Source organism: Schistocerca cancellata, chromosome 8 (genome assembly GCF_023864275.1).
Source record: "Schistocerca cancellata isolate TAMUIC-IGC-003103 chromosome 8, iqSchCanc2.1, whole genome shotgun sequence".
Lineage (NCBI taxonomy): Eukaryota > Metazoa > Arthropoda > Insecta > Orthoptera > Acrididae > Schistocerca > Schistocerca cancellata.
Window position 1 is genome coordinate 246,127,198 of NC_064633.1, and position 18,716 is coordinate 246,145,913.

The 18,716-nt window shown below is 48.9% G+C and overlaps 1 protein-coding gene across 1 annotated transcript in view; it reads left to right on the plus strand.

Moving 5' to 3' along the window:
- LOC126094807 (ankyrin repeat and LEM domain-containing protein 2) overlaps positions 1-18,716 on the plus strand; it is a gene marked incomplete in the record, with an annotated part of 116,271 nt that overhangs the window by 55,701 nt on the left and 41,854 nt on the right.

Genomic DNA, 18,716 nt, shown 5'->3' on the forward strand with positions numbered 1-18,716 from the left:
TCGTAGGTCATGTGCTATTTACAGATGAAGCGACATTTTCACGCGAGGGTGTCTTTAATGCGCACAATTCCCATGTGTGGGCAACAGATAATCCACATGCAACGCGTCCACATGCGTATCAACAACGTTTCGGTATTAATGTGTGGGCTGGTATTGTGAACGACTTTTTGATTGGGCCATACTTACTACCCACGCGACTCTGTGGCGAAAGCTATCGTATTTTTCTGCAGGAAGTGTTACCAGAACTGCTGCAAGATGTTCCGCTCGCCATTCGTAACCGCATGTGGTTTCAGCACGATGGAGCGCCAGCACACTTCAGCACTGCTGTACGGAATTACCTGAATGCCACGTTTGGTGCTAGATGGATTGGGCGTGGTGGACCAGTCCCTTGGCCACCCCGATCTCCTGATTTCTCTTGCCTCGATTACTTTTTATGGGGACATCTTAAGAGTCTTGTTTATGAGACTCCAGTTGACTCAGATGAGGATCTCGTTGCTCGCATATCTGTAGCTGCTGCAGGTGTGCGTGAAATACCAGGCATCTTTGAACGTGTACGCCAATCGCTGCACCGACGCTGTCAAGCATGTATCGCTCATGGTGGACGCAATTTTGAACACTTACTGTAAACATGACACTTGTCAACAACGATTTCAATAAAATCTTTCGTTTTCCTTTCGGCCGTTATTTCCCCTGTTTACGCCTCACCGCGTCACCTGGGACTATACATTCCTATACAATATATCCTTGTTACAATGTCCTGCACCTACCATTAAAGTTTGTACCATGAATTCGGGACCACCCTGTATATGCAATTAGATAGTAATTAAACATTTTTTCCTCAAATAATCAATTGTTTGAGATTGCTGTGTGACGTGGCATTGCTATGATAAAAAATGAGGCAGTATTTTCTGTTGCTTTCCCTGATTTCATCAGTGACTTGGGGGACTCAAATGGTTGGATATTTTTTTTCCTCCCTCACATATTTATCCTGTATCTCCTTGCGGTTGGCATGTTTATCGAGATTTGGCAATGTTAATGACATAGAGTAGCTGGATATCTTTTCTGTTGCCACCACTGTCCCCCCATCCCCCAGTCTCTGACAGTACTTGATTTGTACCAGATATCTTATTTACTTTGTACTTTTCTTTCAGTTATCATTTTTATCCCATTTTCATGTAATACTGAATCATCCACACATCACCATATCATCTTTTCTTACCACTTTCCAGTTTGCTTCTCTGTTTACTAATCTGTTGCAACACTGTGTCTTCCGTATTCTTTTCCTTTTCCTTTCTACTGTCCCTCTGCCCCCCGACCCCCCCCCCCCCCTCTCTCTCTCTCTCTCTCTCTCTCTCTCTCTCTCTCTCGTTCTTTTTCTCTCATTCTGAGTATTTTTCGTGTCCCTGTGTTGTACCGTTCAACTATCAGTGGAGGAACTGCTACGTCTGAAAGTTCAAAATGTATCATCCAACCTAGTACATAGATCAAAAATTTTGGAATGGAATGCCATAAATCGTGTTCAGATACATTTCTTTTAAAACTAGAATATTAAGGAAATAATTAGTACTGTGATTGTGTTGTCATATAGCTTTACTAGTGGGTTTGTGAACAGTGGCTGTACCTCCATAGCGTCACTAGAAAACAATATAATCAGTTATCATACATATCTGCAGCTGCAACGATTAAATGTTTTGAAGCCCATTATACTGTGTAGGTTTATCTTAAGGTAGCTATTCTTCATGTTAATTTACTTTACCACAGTTGCATACCATGTTGGGGAAGTATGCTTTGTATTACTGACTGTAGCAGGGGCATTTTTATGTCAAAATGTACTTTTTTTTCCAGTCTCTCTTAGTCCAAGTCTCTTTGTCTAGTGTTTATCAGATAGTAGAATCATACCCAGAAGTTTATTTCTCAAAGGTCTGGTTCATTCCATGTTGTTCAGCTAGGGGAGAAAAAAGAATTTTCTCACTCAACATCTCTGATTTGGAGGAAACTTGTCTTCTTTGATCTCCTTATGGAGACAAGTAATTATACCAAATTTTACAATTTTATGTCTGTTTCCATTTTATGGCACTTCAAAATTTGGAAGTTACATTTTTCTTGACATTGTAATGGCATAATACGGCAGTGCCTAACATTATGAAAATAAATTACCACTTTTATTGATAATCCAAAGAATGTGAAATTTGGAGGTTGTGTTTGCTATAGGATGAGTAATATAGAACAATATCTGGTACCCTCAGGACAAGTATTTTGACTGGAAATAATGTATTCTTAAATTTCCATATTTTATTTTGAAAAAAATGTGGTACATCATTGCATCAAATATCACGGAAATAAATAGGGACCAACCCTAAAACTTCTTTTGCAAAATGCTAACAGCATATGCCATCACCTAGGAAAATAAAATTAATGGGTGTTTTGTTCCTTTGTCATTTTTTGTTATAACAAATAATAATTTTTTATTTTTTATTGGGGATTACAATAAACCATTTAAATTTCAAGGGTCCTGAAAATATACTTATGAATTAATTGAAATTATAAGTGATTCAACTTATAAAAGAAAGGGACTTGACCAACAGTGTTTAAAAAAGTTCAAGTTAATTTAATTTCTTTAAACAACTGTAAATACAGTGGACGTAATTTATAACAGTAATATTTCCTTGCAAATAGTGCACATCGCTCTTCCAAAACTTGATAAGTTTTGCAGTTGATGTTACAGAACTTTCAACAACACCAAGTACATGAGGAATGGGAACCAGGCATTTATCCAGTCATCTGGGCAAATGGAATGATGGAAAAGTTCCTGAAAGGAGTAAAAATTGTACAGTTGTATTAGTTAAATGATTGTCCCAAAGTACAGTTACAAACTGCATCTCTTTATGGAATCACACTTTCTTTGCTCATAAGTGCGTCACTTTATTCTTTAAATTGTATTTCATGATGGGCTCCACATATTTCAGAATTCATGCTAGAGGTGTCACCTCCCTGTATGTGTTCAGGGGTAGGTGCCTATCTGTTTGGGACCACTGGGACTCAGAGCATTGGCCAACATGCCAGCTGTCTTTAGCTCTGGCTGAGTGACAGCTGTGGGGTGAGCCATAGTTCAGAGTAAGTGTCATTATGGTGTATATTTGGTGTCATGAAACGGCCAAAGTTGTCTGACAGTAGCTGTGAGGCCCTGGTAGTTTCCTCTGATAGATTGAAATTTACTGCCGATCATTATGACCGTAGCAACTTTCCCTCCTTGGCCATGCAATTGGAGAAAATCAAAACCAAGTAATTTTTACACACTTACTCCCTTCAGTTCCTGTTTTGTATCCAAACAGATTGAGGATTTTTCCTCTCTAACAAGCCAATGTTCTTTGTGGAGAATATTGAAAAAGTATTTGGTGAACTCTCTTACTAAAATTATGAAGTGCTTCCATCTTGATTAAAACTGCAATGCTTAACCAGTCTCGGCCATTATTCTTTAGTAACCAACTTGGTGTTGTACCTGCTAGCATAACACCCTATAGGAACCTAAAAATGGTACAGGGATTAATTTTTTATTGGGACCTAACAAGGCAGAGGGATGAAAAACTATGTGACTGCTTGGAGAAGTGAGAAGTTCACTTCATATGCAGTGTATGTTGAGGCCCACTAGACAAGGTTCACTTTGGTGCTTCCATCCCCATGCTTGAGGGGGATATACTTCCAGAGGAGGTCAGCTTCGTGCTTTACTGCTGTGATGTGTAGCCATAATTTCCCTTCTTTCCTCCCTCCCTCCCACTCTCTTACCTCCCTCCCACTCTCTTACCTCCCTCCCACTCTCTTACCTCCCTCCCACTCTCTTACCTCCCTCCCACTCTCTTACCTCCCTCCCACTCTCTTACCTCCCTCCCACTCTCTTACCTCCCTCCCACTCTCTTACCTCCCTCCCACTCTCTTACCTCCCTCCCACTCTCTTACCTCCCTCCCACTCTCTTACCTCCCTCCCACTCTCTTACCTCCCTCCCACTCTCTTACCTCCCTCCCACTCTCTTACCTCCCTCCCACTCTCTTACCTCCCTCCCACTCTCTTACCTCCCTCCCACTCTCTTACCTCCCTCCCACTCTCTTACCTCCCTCCCACTCTCTTACCTCCCTCCCACTCTCTTACCTCCCTCCCACTCTCTTACCTCCCTCCCACTCTCTTACCTCCCTCCCACTCTCTTACCTCACTCCCACTCTCTTACCTCACTCCCACTCTCTTACCTCACTCCCACTCTCTTACCTCACTCCCACACTCTTACCTCACTCCCTCTTAGCTCGCTCCCCCTTAGCTCCCTCCTTCGCTCGCTCCCCCTTAGCTCCCTCTTTCGCTCGCTCCCACTTAGCTCCCTCTTTCGCTCGCTCCCACTTAGCTCCCTCCCTCGCTCGCTCCCCCTTAGCCTCGCTCCCCCTTAGCTCCCTCCCTCGCACCCCCTTAGCTCCCTCCCTCGCGCGCTCCCCCTTAGCTCCCTCCCTCGCGCGCTCCCCCTTAGCTCCCTCCCTCGCGCGCTCCCCCTTAGCTCCCTCCCTCGCTCGCTCCCCCTTAGCTCCCTCCCTCGCTCGCTCCCCCTTAGCTCCCTCCCTCGCTCGCTCCCCCTGAGCTCCCTCCCTCGCTCGCTCCCCCTGAGCTCCCTCCCTCGCTCGCTCCCCCTGAGCTCCCTCCCTCGCTCGCTCCCCCTGAGCTCCCTCCCTCGCTCGCTCCCCCTGAGCTCCCTCCCTCGCTCGCTCCACCCTGAGCTCCCTCCCTCGCTCGCTCCCCCTGAGCTCCCTCCCTCGCTCGCTCCCTCGCTCGCTCCCCCTGAGCTCCCTCCCTCGCTCGCTCCCCCTGAGCTCCCTCCCTCGCTCGCTCCCCCTGAGCTCCCTCCCTCGCTCGCTCCCCCTGAGCTCCCTCCCTCCCTCGCTCGCTCCCTCCCTCGCTCGCTCCCCCTGAGCTCCCTCCCTCCCTCGCTCGCTCCCTCCCTCGCTCGCTCCCCCTGAGCTCCCTCCCTCCCTCGCTCGCTCCCTCCCTCGCTCGCTCCCCCTGAGCTCCCTCCCTCCCTCGCTCGCTCCCCCTGAGCTCCCTCCCTCCCTCGCTCGCTCCCCCTGAGCTCCCTCCCTCCCTCGCTCGCTCCCCCTGAGCTCCCTCCCTCCCTCGCTCGCTCCCCCTGAGCTCCCTCCCTCCCTCGCTCGCTCCCCCTGAGCTCCCTCCCTCGCTCGCTCCCCCTGAGCTCCCTCCCTCGCTCGCTCCCCCTGAGCTCCCTCCCTCGCTCGCTCCCCCTGAGCTCCCTCCCTCGCTCGCTCCCCCTGAGCTCCCTCCCTCGCTCGCTCCCCCTGAGCTCCCTCCCTCGCTCGCTCCCCCTGAGCTCCCTCCCTCGCTCGCTCCCCCTGAGCTCCCTCCCTCGCTCGCTCCCCCTGAGCTCCCTCCCTCGCTCGCTCCCCCTGAGCTCCCTCCCTCGCTCGCTCCCCCTGAGCTCCCTCCCTCGCTCGCTCCCCCTGAGCTCCCTCCCTCGCTCGCTCCCCCTGAGCTCCCTCCCTCGCTCGCTCCCCCTGAGCTCCCTCCCTCGCTCGCTCCCCCTGAGCTCCCTCCCTCGCTCGCTCCCCCTGAGCTCCCTCCCTCGCTCGCTCCCCCTGAGCTCCCTCCCTCGCTCGCTCCCCCTGAGCTCCCTCCCTCGCTCGCTCCCCCTGAGCTCCCTCCCTCGCTCGCTCCCCCTGAGCTCCCTCCCTCGCTCGCTCCCCCTGAGCTCCCTCCCTCGCTCCCCCGTACCTACCTCCCTCGCTTCCCCGTACCTCCCTCGCCTCCCTACCTCCCTCCTACCTACCTCCCTACCTCCCTCCTACCTACCTACCTACCTACCTACCTACCTACCTACCTACCTCCCTCCTACCTACCTCCCTCCTACCTACCTCCCTCCTACCTACCTCCCTCCTACCTACCTCCCTCCTACCTACCTCCCTCCTACCTACCTCCCTCCTACCTACCTCCCTACCTCCGTCCCTCCGTCTTCCGTCCCCTCCGTCCTTGCCTCCCGTCCCCCTCCCCGTCTTGCCCTCCGTCCCCTCCGTCTTGCCCTCCGTCCCCTCCGTCTTGCCCTCCGTCCCCTCCGTCTTGCCTCCGTCCCTCCGTCTTGCCTCCGTCCCCTCCGTCTTGCCTCCGTCCCTCCGTCTTGCCCTCCGTCCCCTCCGTCTTGCCTCCGTCCCCTCCGTCTTGCCTCCGTCCCTCCGTCTTGCCTCCGTCCCCCTCCGTCTTGCCTCCGTCCCTCCGTCTTGCCTCCGTCCCTCCCGTCTTGCCTCCGTCCCCTCCGTCTTGCCTCCGTCCCCCCGTCTTGCCTCCGTCCCCTCCGTCTTGCCTCCGTCCCCTCCGTCTTGCCTCCGTCCCTCCGTCTTGCCTCCGTCCCCCCGTCTTGCCTCCGTCCCCCCGTCTTGCCTCCGTCCCCCCGTCTTGCCTCCGTCCCCCCGTCTTGCCTCCGTCCCCCCGTCTTGCCTCCGTCCCCCCGTCTTGCCTCCGTCCCCCCGTCTTGCCTCCGTCCCCCCGTCTTGCCTCCGTCCCCCCGTCTTGCCTCCGTCCCTCCGTCTTGCCTCCGTCCCCTCCGTCTTGCCTCCGTCCCTCCGTCTTGCCTCCGTCCCTCCGTCTTGCCTCCGTCCCTCCGTCTTGCCTCCGTCCCTCCGTCTTGCCTCCGTCCCTCCGTCTTGCCTCCGTCCCTCCGTCTTGCCTCCGTCCCTCCGTCTTGCCTCCGTCCCTCCGTCTTGCCTCCGTCCCTCCGTCTTGCCTCCGTCCCTCCGTCTTGCCTCCGTCCCTCCGTCTTGCCTCCGTCCCTCCGTCTTGCCTCCGTCCCTCCGTCTTGCCTCCGTCCCTCCGTCTTGCCTCCGTCCCTCCGTCTTGCCTCCGTCCCTCCGTCTTGCCTCCGTCCCTCCGTCTTGCCTCCGTCCCTCCGTCTTGCCTCCGTCCCTCCGTCTTGCCTCCGTCCCTCCGTCTTGCCTCCGTCCCTCCGTCTTGCCTCCGTCCCTCCGTCTTGCCTCCGTCCCTCCGTCTTGCCTCCGTCCCTCCGTCTTGCCTCCGTCCCTCCGTCTTGCCTCCGTCCCTCCGTCTTGCCTCCGTCCCTCCGTCTTGCCTCCGTCCCTCCGTCTTGCCTCCGTCCCTCCGTCTTGCCTCCGTCCCTCCGTCTTGCCTCCGTCCCTCCGTCTTGCCTCCGTCCCTCCGTCTTGCCTCCGTCCCTCCGTCTTGCCTCCGTCCCTCCGTCTTGCCTCCGTCCCTCCGTCTTGCCTCCGTCCCTACGTCTTGCCTCCGTCCCTCCGTCTTGCCTCCGTCCCTCCGTCTTGCCTCCGTCCCTCCGTCTTGCCTCCGTCCCTCCGTCTTGCCTCCGTCCCTCCGTCTTGCCTCCGTCCCTCCGTCTTGCCTCCGTCCCTCCGTCTTGCCTCCGTCCCTCCGTCTTGCCTCCGTCCCTCCGTCTTGCCTCCGTCCCTCCGTCTTGCCTCCGTCCCTCCGTCTTGCCTCCGTCCCTCCGTCTTGCCTCCGTCCCTCCGTCTTGCCTCCGTCCCTCCGTCTTGCCTCCGTCCCTCCGTCTTGCCTCCGTCCCTCCGTCTTGCCTCCGTCCCTCCGTCTTGCCTCCGTCCCTCCGTCTTGCCTCCGTCCCTCCGTCTTGCCTCCGTCCCTCCGTCTTGCCTCCGTCCCTCCGTCTTGCCTCCGTCCCTCCGTCTTGCCTCCGTCCCTCCGTCTTGCCTCCGTCCCTCCGTCTTGCCTCCGTCCCTCCGTCTTGCCTCCGTCCCTCCGTCTTGCCTCCGTCCCTCCGTCTTGCCTCCGTCCCTCCGTCTTGCCTCCGTCCCTCCGTCTTGCCTCCGTCCCTCCGTCTTGCCTCCGTCCCTCCGTCTTGCCTCCGTCCCTCCGTCTTGCCTCCGTCCCTCCGTCTTGCCTCCGTCCCTCCGTCTTGCCTCCGTCCCTCCGTCTTGCCTCCGTCCCTCCGTCTTGCCTCCGTCCCTCCGTCTTGCCTCCGTCCCTCCGTCTTGCCTCCGTCCCTCCGTCTTGCCTCCGTCCCTCCGTCTTGCCTCCGTCCCTCCGTCTTGCCTCCGTCCCTCCGTCTTGCCTCCGTCCCTCCGTCTTGCCTCCGTCCCTCCGTCTTGCCTCCGTCCCTCCGTCTTGCCTCCGTCCCTCCGTCTTGCCTCCGTCCCTCCGTCTTGCCTCCGTCCCTCCGTCTTGCCTCCGTCCCTCCGTCTTGCCTCCGTCCCTCCGTCTTGCCTCCGTCCCTCCGTCTTGCCTCCGTCCCTCCGTCTTGCCTCCGTCCCTCCGTCTTGCCTCCGTCCCTCCGTCTTGCCTCCGTCCCCCCGTCTTGCCTCCGTCCCCCCGTCTTGCCTCCGTCCCCCCGTCTTGCCTCCGTCCCCCCGTCTTGCCTCCGTCCCCCCGTCTTGCCTCCGTCCCCCCGTCTTGCCTCCGTCCCCCCGTCTTGCCTCCGCCCCTTTCTCCCTCCCTCCCTTGCCTGCCTCGCTCCCTCGCTCTTGCCTGCCTCGCTCCCTCGCTCTTGCCTGCCTCGCTCCCTCGCTCTTGCCTGCCTCGCTCCCTCGCTCTTGCCTGCCTGCGCCCCTCGCTCGCCTGCGCCCCTCGCTCGCCTGCGCCCCTCGCTCGCCTGCGCCCCTCGCTCGCCTGCGCCCCTCGCTCGCCTGCGCCCCTCGCTCGCCTGCGCCCCTCGCTCGCCTGCGCCCCTCGCTCGCCTGCGCCCCTCGCTCGCCTGCGCCCCTCGCTCGCCTGCGCCCCTCGCTCGCCTGCGCCCCTCGCTCGCCTGCGCCCCTCGCTCGCCTGCGCCCCTCGCTCGCCTCCCTCCTCATCACCGTTTCACACCACCTCATCACCGTTTCACCCCTCATAATCATCTCCTCCGTCATCATCATCTCCTTGGTCCTCCTCCACCCCCTCTCTGATCCTCCCCCTCTCCCCCCTCTCCCCCCTCTCCCCCCTCTCCCCCCTCTCCCCCCTCTCCCCCCTCTCCCCCATCAATACCGTCACTGTGCGATAGTGATGGAAATGTTACCGATGATGGTGCCACTAAAGCAGAGTTACTAAATACAGTTTTCCGTAATTCCTTCACGAAAGAAGATGAAGTAAATATTCCAGAATTCGAAACCAGAACAGCTGTTAGCATGAGTGACATAAAAGTAGATATCTTAGGTGTTGGTTGTGAAACAACTCAAATCACTTAAGAAAGGTAAGTATTCCGGTCCAGATGGTATACCAATCGGGTTCCTTTCAGAGTTTGCAGACACCATAGCGCCTTTCTTAGCAATCATATACAACTGCTCACTTGACGAAAGGTCTGTTCTTAAAGACTGGAAAGTGGCACAGGTCACACCAATATTCAAGAAAGGAAATAGGAGTAACCCACTGAATTACAGACCCATATCACTGACCTAAATTTGCAGTAGGATTTTGGAGCATATAACTATACTCAAAAATTATAAATCACCTTCAAGAAAATGATTTATTGATACATAACCAACACGGATTCAGAAAATATCGTTCTTGTGCAACACAGCTAGCTCTTTATTCCCATGAAGTAATGAGTGCTGTCGAAAAGGGATTTCAGATCCAATCCATGTTCCTAGATCTCCAGAAGGCTTTTGATACCGTTCCTCACAAGCGACTTTTAATCAAATTGCGTTCATATGGAGTATCATCTGTTTTGTGACTGGCTTCGTGATTTCCTCTCAGAGAGGTCGCAGTTCGTAATGATAGACGGTAAATCATCCAATAGAACAGAAGTGATATCCAGCGTTCCGCAAGGTAGTGTCATAGGCTCTCTGCTGTTCCTGATTTACATAAATGTTTTAGGGGATAATCTGAGCAGCACCCTTAGATTGTTCACAGATGACGCTGTAATTTACCGTCTAGTAAAATCATCAGACGATCAATTTCAAAATTATCTAGAGAGAATTTTTGTATGGTGCGAAAAGTGGCAATCAGCACTAAACTAAGAAAAGTGCGAGGTCATCCACATGGGTACTAAAAGAAATCCAATAAATTTTGGGTACACAATAAATCGCACAAACCTAAGGGCTATGAATTCGACTAAATACCTAGGAATTACAATTATGAGCAACTTAAATTGGAAAGACCACATAGATAATATTGTGAGGAAAGCGAAACAAAGACTGCACTTTGTTGGCAGAACACTTAGAAGATGCCACAAAGCCAATAAAGAGACACCCTACATCACACTTGTCTGTCCTCTGCTGGAATATTGCTGCATGGTATGGGATCCTTACCAGGTAGGATTGACGGAAGACTTGAAAAAAGTGCAAAGAAGGTCAGCTTTTTTCATATTATTGTGCAATAGGGGTGAGAGTGTCACTGGTATGATATGCGAGTTGGGGTGGCAGTCACTGAAACAAAGGCGGTTTTCTTTGCAGCGAGATCTATTTATGAAATTTAAATCACCAACTTTCTTTTCCGAATGCGTAAATATTTTGTCACCCACCTACGTAGGGAGAAATGATCATCATAATAAAATAAGAGAAATCAGAGCTTGAACGGAAAGATTTAGGTGTTCCATTTTCCCACATGCCATTCGAGAGTGGAATGTTAGAGAAGTAGTATGAAAATGGTTCCGTAAACCCTCTGCCAAGCACTTAAGTGTGAATTGCAGAGTAACCATGTAGATGATCCAATGGAACTGCAGTGGATATTACTGCCATATTCCAGAACTTCAATAACTAATTTCCTAATGTTCAGTGATCTGTGTAGCTCTCAAAGAAAACTATTTCACTGATGACCAGTCTCCAACTCTTCAAGATTACCATGTGTTCTATAACAAGCATACTGGTCCATTTTGAAGGACATTGCACATTGGTTATCACATATGTCATCAGTGAATGGATTCCCCTCCATACCACATTAGAAGGAATGGTAGTGTGAGTGCAAATGACCCCAGTGACCTTCATTTGTAATATTTATATACCTCCAAGCATGTCAGTTATCTTCAGGTGACCATCTTAATCCAACAACCCTGCCCCTTTTTCTCCTACTTGGAGATATTAGTGCATACCATTCTGTGTGGGGAGTACCATTTAGTCTGATTGACCAGCTTCTTTCCAGTTTTGACCTGTGCTCCTGAATGGATGGTACCCCTACCCATTTTAGTGCTGCCCATGGCACATTTCCCACTATTAACTTTCCAGTCTCTTAACTAAAATTTGTGTCTTTGCTAAAATGTTCACTGCATGATGATATTTGTGACAGTGACCTCCTCCCGTGCTATCTAATTAAATGCAGGAATAAGGAATGCTGGAGGTGCTACATCTCCTCCTTAGGAAGAATGCCTTTTTCTCCCAGTTGTGGGCCAAGCTGTGTATTGTGCCGGGTCTCCTTCTTAAAGATGTTATATTCACTAATGTGATGGTTGTCCCTGAACACCTTGTGTCCCACTTTGCAATTACAACATCAGTTTTCTCTTTAACCAGCTACCATTCGAATGCATAAAAGACAAGTTGAACATGTGCCCCTACATTTTGCCCCTCCCCCTCAGTGAGCATGCCCCGGTCAAGTTAAATTATATAATGAACCTTTAACAGAGGACTGCTTCAAGCTCTTGACTCGTCACACATTATGGCCTCTCTGAATGTTACTCAAAGACTCTGTCTATTCAGGGTCTTCAACCATTTTTGGCTAGAAGGTGTTTTTCCTGTGCAATGGCAAGATAGTGTTGTCCTCGTCCTTAAAGAGGCTAAAAACCCCACGTCCATTGGCCTCACCCTTGTGTCTTCCAAACTGCTTGAAAGGGTTGTAGCTCAGTGGTTGATTGTCCAGCTATCATTTTTGTTTTCAGTAGAGATGATTCACAATCGACCTTGTGGGTAGATTGTAATCAACAATCTGAAGATGCCAACAACATGTCATTGCAGTCTCTTTCTACCTACATAAGGCATATGACACTGCTTCGTGCCATTACATTTTTACTTAGCTTCAAACAGGCTTTCAAGACTTCTTACTGATTTTTCTGAGTTTTATCCCAATGGTTGTATCAGGCTAGAGTTGGTACATCACTCAGCTCTCCCTGGGACCTAGAGAATGGTGTCCTGCAGGGCTCAATACTGAGTGTTACACTCATCTTCTTCACTGTCAGTGGGTTAGTGACCACCATTCAACCAATGGTAACCCACATTTGGTATAGCTCTCACTTTGTAGCCTTGGCTGAATGCTAGCTCCACGGCACTATCCGAAGGGCCTCTGCTTGGACCCTTCTCTCCCATAAAAACACAAGTTGTGCATGTCTGTCATCGTACCAGGGCTCATGTTGACCCAGAACACTGTGTGGCTATCTGTCACTTGAATATTGTTGCACCGTCTGGATTTTTGAGACTCCTGTGATAAAAAAGCTGATGGGGCTGTACTGTACTCATCTAAAGGCTAGGCTGATTGAGAAAACTTCACACACTCTGCTTCCTTGCCCCCGCCTGTTGGGGCATGATTCACACTTTTCTCCTCCTTATTTACCAGGCTTTGGCCTCATCCTGATTGGATTATGGCTGCAGGCTTGTGTCACAAAAGCACATTCAACTTGGAAATAGCTGAACCAAGTCAATCATTGCTGAGTAAGATGGGTCACTGGAATCTTCTGGACTAGTCCTATAGACAGTCTCTTTGCTGAAGTGAGGATCATACTACTTCAGTTCCAAAGGGGTCAACCTAGCTCACTTATGCAATCACAATCCAACAATTTCCTAATCATCCAACATATCAGATTCATTATGGATGGTTACAAGTATGTGTTTATTCAATATCTGTATCTTCACTTTACAGTGTCCTTCAGATATGTCCAATTCTGAAGGAACAGGCACTGTTGTTACAGTTACAGCAGTGGTAAATATTATAGAATGGATTCACATACTGCAAATATGGATTGATATCAGCTGTTTGTGACACATGAAAATTTGTGCTGGACCAAGGCTTGAACCTGGATTTATGTTATTGTATGAAAGTTTGGATCAGTCCTCAAGGTGTGTTCAGATAGCTGAAGTGGTTAAGGTGATCCCTCGTGATAAATGGGAACTCTGGGTTTGAGTCCCAATCTGGCAAAAATTTTCGTGTTGCAAACATGAAAATTGTCAAGACAGATTCTCAAAATGCAAATCCACTTCTTATCAGATTACTTTTGAATACAAGGGGCATAGGTTTATAAAATTATTTTTTTAGTGATCTACATGACCATTACTACAGATTTTTTGAAAATGTTTCTTTGATAAATTCAGTTCCTACCTTTTGTGGACCGAGTGAAAAGGTGCAGTGGTTGGCACACTGGACTCGCATTTAAGAGGAAGACGGTTTAAACCCATGTCCTGCCATCCAGATTTAGATTTTCTGTCATTTTCTTAAATTTCGCTAAGCAAATGCCGGATGATTCCTTTGTAGGGGCACGGCTGACTTCCTTCCCCATCGTAGACACAATCCGAGCTTGTCGATGGCACATAACTCCAATCTTTCTTCCATTTTGTGCGAACACAGACATGTTTCACCTCATCATGAAGACATTTAACTAATTTCACTTGCAATGTTTTTTAGATTACTTATTACAGAATTCACAGTACAAGGGTGATTAATTGTATAATCGGGTTTCATACTGATTAGTACGAGTATTTTTCATGAAAGTCCATTTATACTGTGGCAAGATTTGCAACGGATGATTCTATAACTGTCTTGCTGGAGACTTGGTGATGTAAGAATGTGGAACAAGTTTTTTTCCAAATTAGATGAAAGATCCTCAATAAAGCCATCAATGTTTGCAGTAAAAATGATCATTTATATTTTGTCGGTTTAAATCTATTGATGACAAACAGGAGGTTCATCTTCATTATAGTTTCCAAAATTTGTTTGTAGGAAATAATGTTTCTTATGGAGATCATTCTTTACAGGATCATAGCATACATCCAGAGGTCAGGTTTTCACTAGAGACTGGCAGTCCGCTCCTGAATTGATTCAAAGAGCCAGATCTTTCTAAAGAGTGGATGATGGATGATTCAGAAAAAATGAATGATAGCTCACCTGATTTAAAAATGCATCTCTGCTGGGTGTAATGAGCATGATGAAAATTCTGCACTGGGCTCCTGAAGTGGCACCCCACCCCTCATCCATAAGAAAACGTTTCCCAAGCTACAAAAAATGTGTTATTGACCATGTGCACATGTGGATTTGCATAACTTGTTAGTGCATGAAGCTTTTCTCATTTGTGAAAACAGTAAATACAGTAAGCTCCAGGTTTTTTTAAAAATTGATTGGCTGTCAGTCAGTACTCATTCAGCTATCTCAATAGTAATACTAATTAGGATGATATGAAAGTAATCACAACACTCAGTCTCAGAGTGGAAAAAAAGTCTTTGACCCAATGGGAATAGAACCTGGGCCCCTTCACTTTATATTCCATCGTAGTGACTGCGCAGCTACCGAGACAAATGGATTCCAAGTGCTTCTGCACAATTCGTTAAGGCGGAAAACACTTCCAGCATCGTGTTTCCACTCTTGATTTCAAAAGAATATCTCAAATTTCAGAAGCTCAATAAAAGCTTGCATACTTTTGAGTGAGTTGTTACTTCTTATCCTTTGACTAAGCATCACATCCGGAATGAGTTGCCAGCGATTATAAAAGCTGCTGTCTTCAGCCATCTTGCGGCCGGAGTGCATCGCAAAGCGACCCAGGTATCACTCCCCTCCCGACAGCTCAGGCTCCCCAGCACTTACAGTGATTGGACCTCTCACTAGCTCACTGCTCCCGACCACTCTCAGGAATCAGATTGGAATCTAGCACACTATTCCCCACCACTCTTAACTGATCAGACTGCAAGCTAGCTGCCTGCTCTTTGCCACTTTTGCAGATGAGATTGTACAGAGCAGACCACACAGTGACTTGAAGCATCACTCTGTTCTCTGCATTCTTGGTACAGTGATCCAGCTTGTATCACACTTTCTTGACTGAGCACTTCTCCGTCTGAGGCAGCTCTTTATTCTTTGTATTCTTCTTTGATTTTTTCTAGTTATCGTCGTCTTGTGTTGTTGGTCTTCTGTTTCTTGTTGTGTGAGTATTCTTGTTAAGTGCACTATTATGCCTTCTTCTATGCCTGTTGCATTTGTAGTTGTTGTTGGTGTGTTGGTAGCCTTTTTGCAGGTTTTAATTACTGTGGATGGATAGGATACTGAATATAATGGCATGTATAACACACAAATATTTTAACATGCATGATATTAGAGGCACTCAAAAAGAAATGAGCCAGAGGCATAATTACAGAAACGCAGTACCTGTATGTTAGAAGTATTGACCCTGGCTGTTGAGACACGTGTCCCACTGTGACAGAAGACTGTGTGAATGGCTGTCTCATAAAATTCCCAGGGCTGCGATGTTAACCAGTTCCACACATACAGCTGGACGTCCTTGTCAGAGGTGAATCGTTTGCCCCTCGGAGTCTTTTCAAGGTGACCAAAAATGGCGTGATCCCATTGAGAGAGGTCCAGACTATATGGGGGGGGGGGGGGGGGCAGACAACCTCCCATTTGAATTTCTGGAGGAGTGCCGCGACTGTGTTGACCACATGAGGCTTTGCATTGTCATGGAGCAGAATGACCCCCAGGTGAAATTACCTGGTTGTTTTGATTTGATCGCTTGGCAAAGGGTGGTCAAGGCTTGCAAGTAATGCTGGGTATTCACTGTTGCCCCATGCTGCAGGAAGTGAATCAGAAGGGGGCCATCTTGGTTAAAGAACAACATCAGCATAACCTTTCCTGCAGTTGTGTGGATGGCCTTAGCTTTTTTTGGTAGTGGTGATCCTGGATGCTTCCACTGGAGACACTGTCGTTTTGATTCTGGTTCAAAGTGATGACACTATGCTTCATCCCCAGCAACCACTCATGCCAGGAACGCATTCCCTTCCCGAGCAGAGCTCTGCAGATGAGCAAGACAGTGGGCCATTCAACATGCTTCCTGGTGTGCTTGAAGACTGTGGGGCACTCATTGGGCACGCACTTTGTGCATGTGCAGTTGTTCCTTCATGATGGTGTGAACACTTCCGACGCTCGATCCGACCGCGGAGGCTATGGCTTTCACTGTCACCTGGTGGTCCTGGGTAATGAGTGCATCCACCAGCTGGATGATGTCTTTGGTAATGCAGTGTCGTGCTCCAGACTGTGCACCATCGGGTAATGACCCCTCCTTCCCTGAAGCGCTTGTGCTACGCCTTGACCCTTGCAAGGGACATGCAGTGTCCACCCTATACTTGTGACATTTGTTGATGAATGTCTGTTCCTCCCACTCCTTCTACTGTCAGAAAACGAACAACACCTCTTTGCTCTTCTTTTGACACCTCCATATCACTGCAATGCGACAGCGTTGGACGATTGATGCATGCTGCTGCTAGCTCTGTGTAGTCACGTGATGTGCAAGTGTGCCCTGTAGTGACAGGCTGTGAACTTCCACGCTCTGATTGGAACCACACCTCATTACACACACCAGGGTATTACCCTCCTGTCACCGGTTTGCGCGTTCCAGACTCCGACTCGTTTCTTTCTGAATGCCCCCTATAATCCATGTATAAATGTTATCTCAGGAGAAATGGTCAATATTCAGAGACACAACAGGAACAATCATTTGAAGCAAAAAAGTAAATATGGATGTACGCCATATTCCAAATACTTTCTGAGGTGGATCATATTTAAAGTCACTTTTGTACGTTTTTCTTGAATAACACAAAATCTGCGGACTATAGCAAAATTTTGTTGCAGTAAAAAATTAAACTACTTTAAATGTCTTTTAAAAAGGTCCAATTCATTTTTTCTCAAGGAATTATAGATTGCATGAAGAGAGTGAGAGAATATGGAAAATCTTGTGCAGCGTGCGTGCGTTGAGGTGACATAAGCCAGTTTGCAATAGTTTCCCGACGTGATAGACCATGTGTCCTATACGAAATTATTCATGAAATTATTCATCTTGACTTCGTCTTCACTACTATGGGACATTGTAAACAATTATAATGTACTGAACAATAAAGAAAATAAGTAACAGTGTACATTAAATATGTTCTATCTCGGAAACAATTCAGAATAGTGCATGTGTCCACATGAAATTTTTTGCTTCAAATGATTGTCCCTGTCATATCCTGAATATTGACCATTCATTCTGGGACAACCTGTATATTATTTTTCACTTTTTATTTATTCATTTAACCTAAACGGAGTAATGCCTTCAGGGTTCCTCTTACATTAGACTAGAGTTTTATTTGTAATTGCAAAACTCATTAAAGTCACAATTTCTTAAAAAATCATAATATTTTTAATATGATCTCTCTTCTTCTTCTCCCTGCATGTATTAGGCATTTTCCTGGTATGCCCTCTTGGTTGAAATTGTTTATGTCCCTCGGTCTTCCTAAGTTTCTTCTGCCCTTTAGGTAATAATTATCACCAATTTTGGTATAATCTGTCATCTTCCATTCTTGTGACATAATCTTTCCAGTTGTATCTGTATTCTTTGATGTGCTCATTTAAGTTTTTCCTTCTCTGTTCTTTTCTGACATCTACATTCGCTCTCCTGTCAGACAGAATGTACCCAGCTATTCTTATTAGCAGTCGGATCTCTTGTGCTTGTATTCTGAAGGGAACGAGTATTTCTGCTGTGTTGTCCAGGCAAGAACTTTGAGGTCTAAGGAGCAGTAGTTACTATGAGCAATAGTGGGTCAACAATAAGCTTGATAATTTGGACTGTGACTTCATCCTATACAGTAAATGCTGAGTTGAAGGATTTTTTTGACAGCATTGTCAGCTGGAGAAAGAACTTTTCACCACTGCCATCATTTACCTCCTCAAAATAATCAGTAAAGTCTATGTTTTCTTTGCAGTTCAGTGAAAGTTATTGCTAAAGTCAAGTACTGGTTTATTTCCTCCCACTTGCATCAACTGTGGAGAGCACCACTTCCCCTGCTTGCCAGACTGCCCAGTAGCCCGAAAGGAGTGGAAAATCATGGCGTACAAGACCCTGGACCAGTTGACTTACACAGAGGCTAAACGTAAATTTGAAAGATTAACCCCATTTGGTTGACATTGACATATGCTGCAGCTACGTCGTCATTGCCGTCCCAAGTGCCAGTGGTTTGTCAAGTGGGCCCTCTGGGCCACCAGAATACATCTGCCCCCTTGGTGGTAGGGGGCAAATCTTCCTCCGTTGTTCCGGAAGCACCTACTTTGGGAGCAAGGGCCCCCCAATCACAGGGGATGTCGGTCCCCTTCCCTCTGCTGGAGAAGCAAAAGCCTCCTCCGGTTCCTCTCATGCAGAAGGGGTCCCTTGGGCCCATCTGTCTCAAGGCCTCCACTAATGCCACAGCGTACACTCGCCAGTGGCTCAAGGAGCCAAAAGCTGCTGTACGAAGAGCTTCATGGTCTTCTTCTATGCCTGAAGCTGCTACAGAGAAATCTTCCCAGCAAGCAAGAGAAGCATGAGAGCAAGCAAACTAAGTAGAAGTCTGCTAGGAAATGAAGGAAATAGGACCCTATGGTGGCCCCACCACCACCACCACCACTCCCTATCAATTCTGCATCTTAGGATGCGGTGAAGATCTTAGCATCCCCTTTGGACCTGGATCTCACTGATGCCTCATCCACCATAAAAATGGCTACAAATACTCAATCGGTGGAAGCAGGTGACCCTGAGGCATAACCTGTCTCCTTGTGTGCTTCATGCTTTCCCAGCCTCCAGTGGAATTTCTGCAGT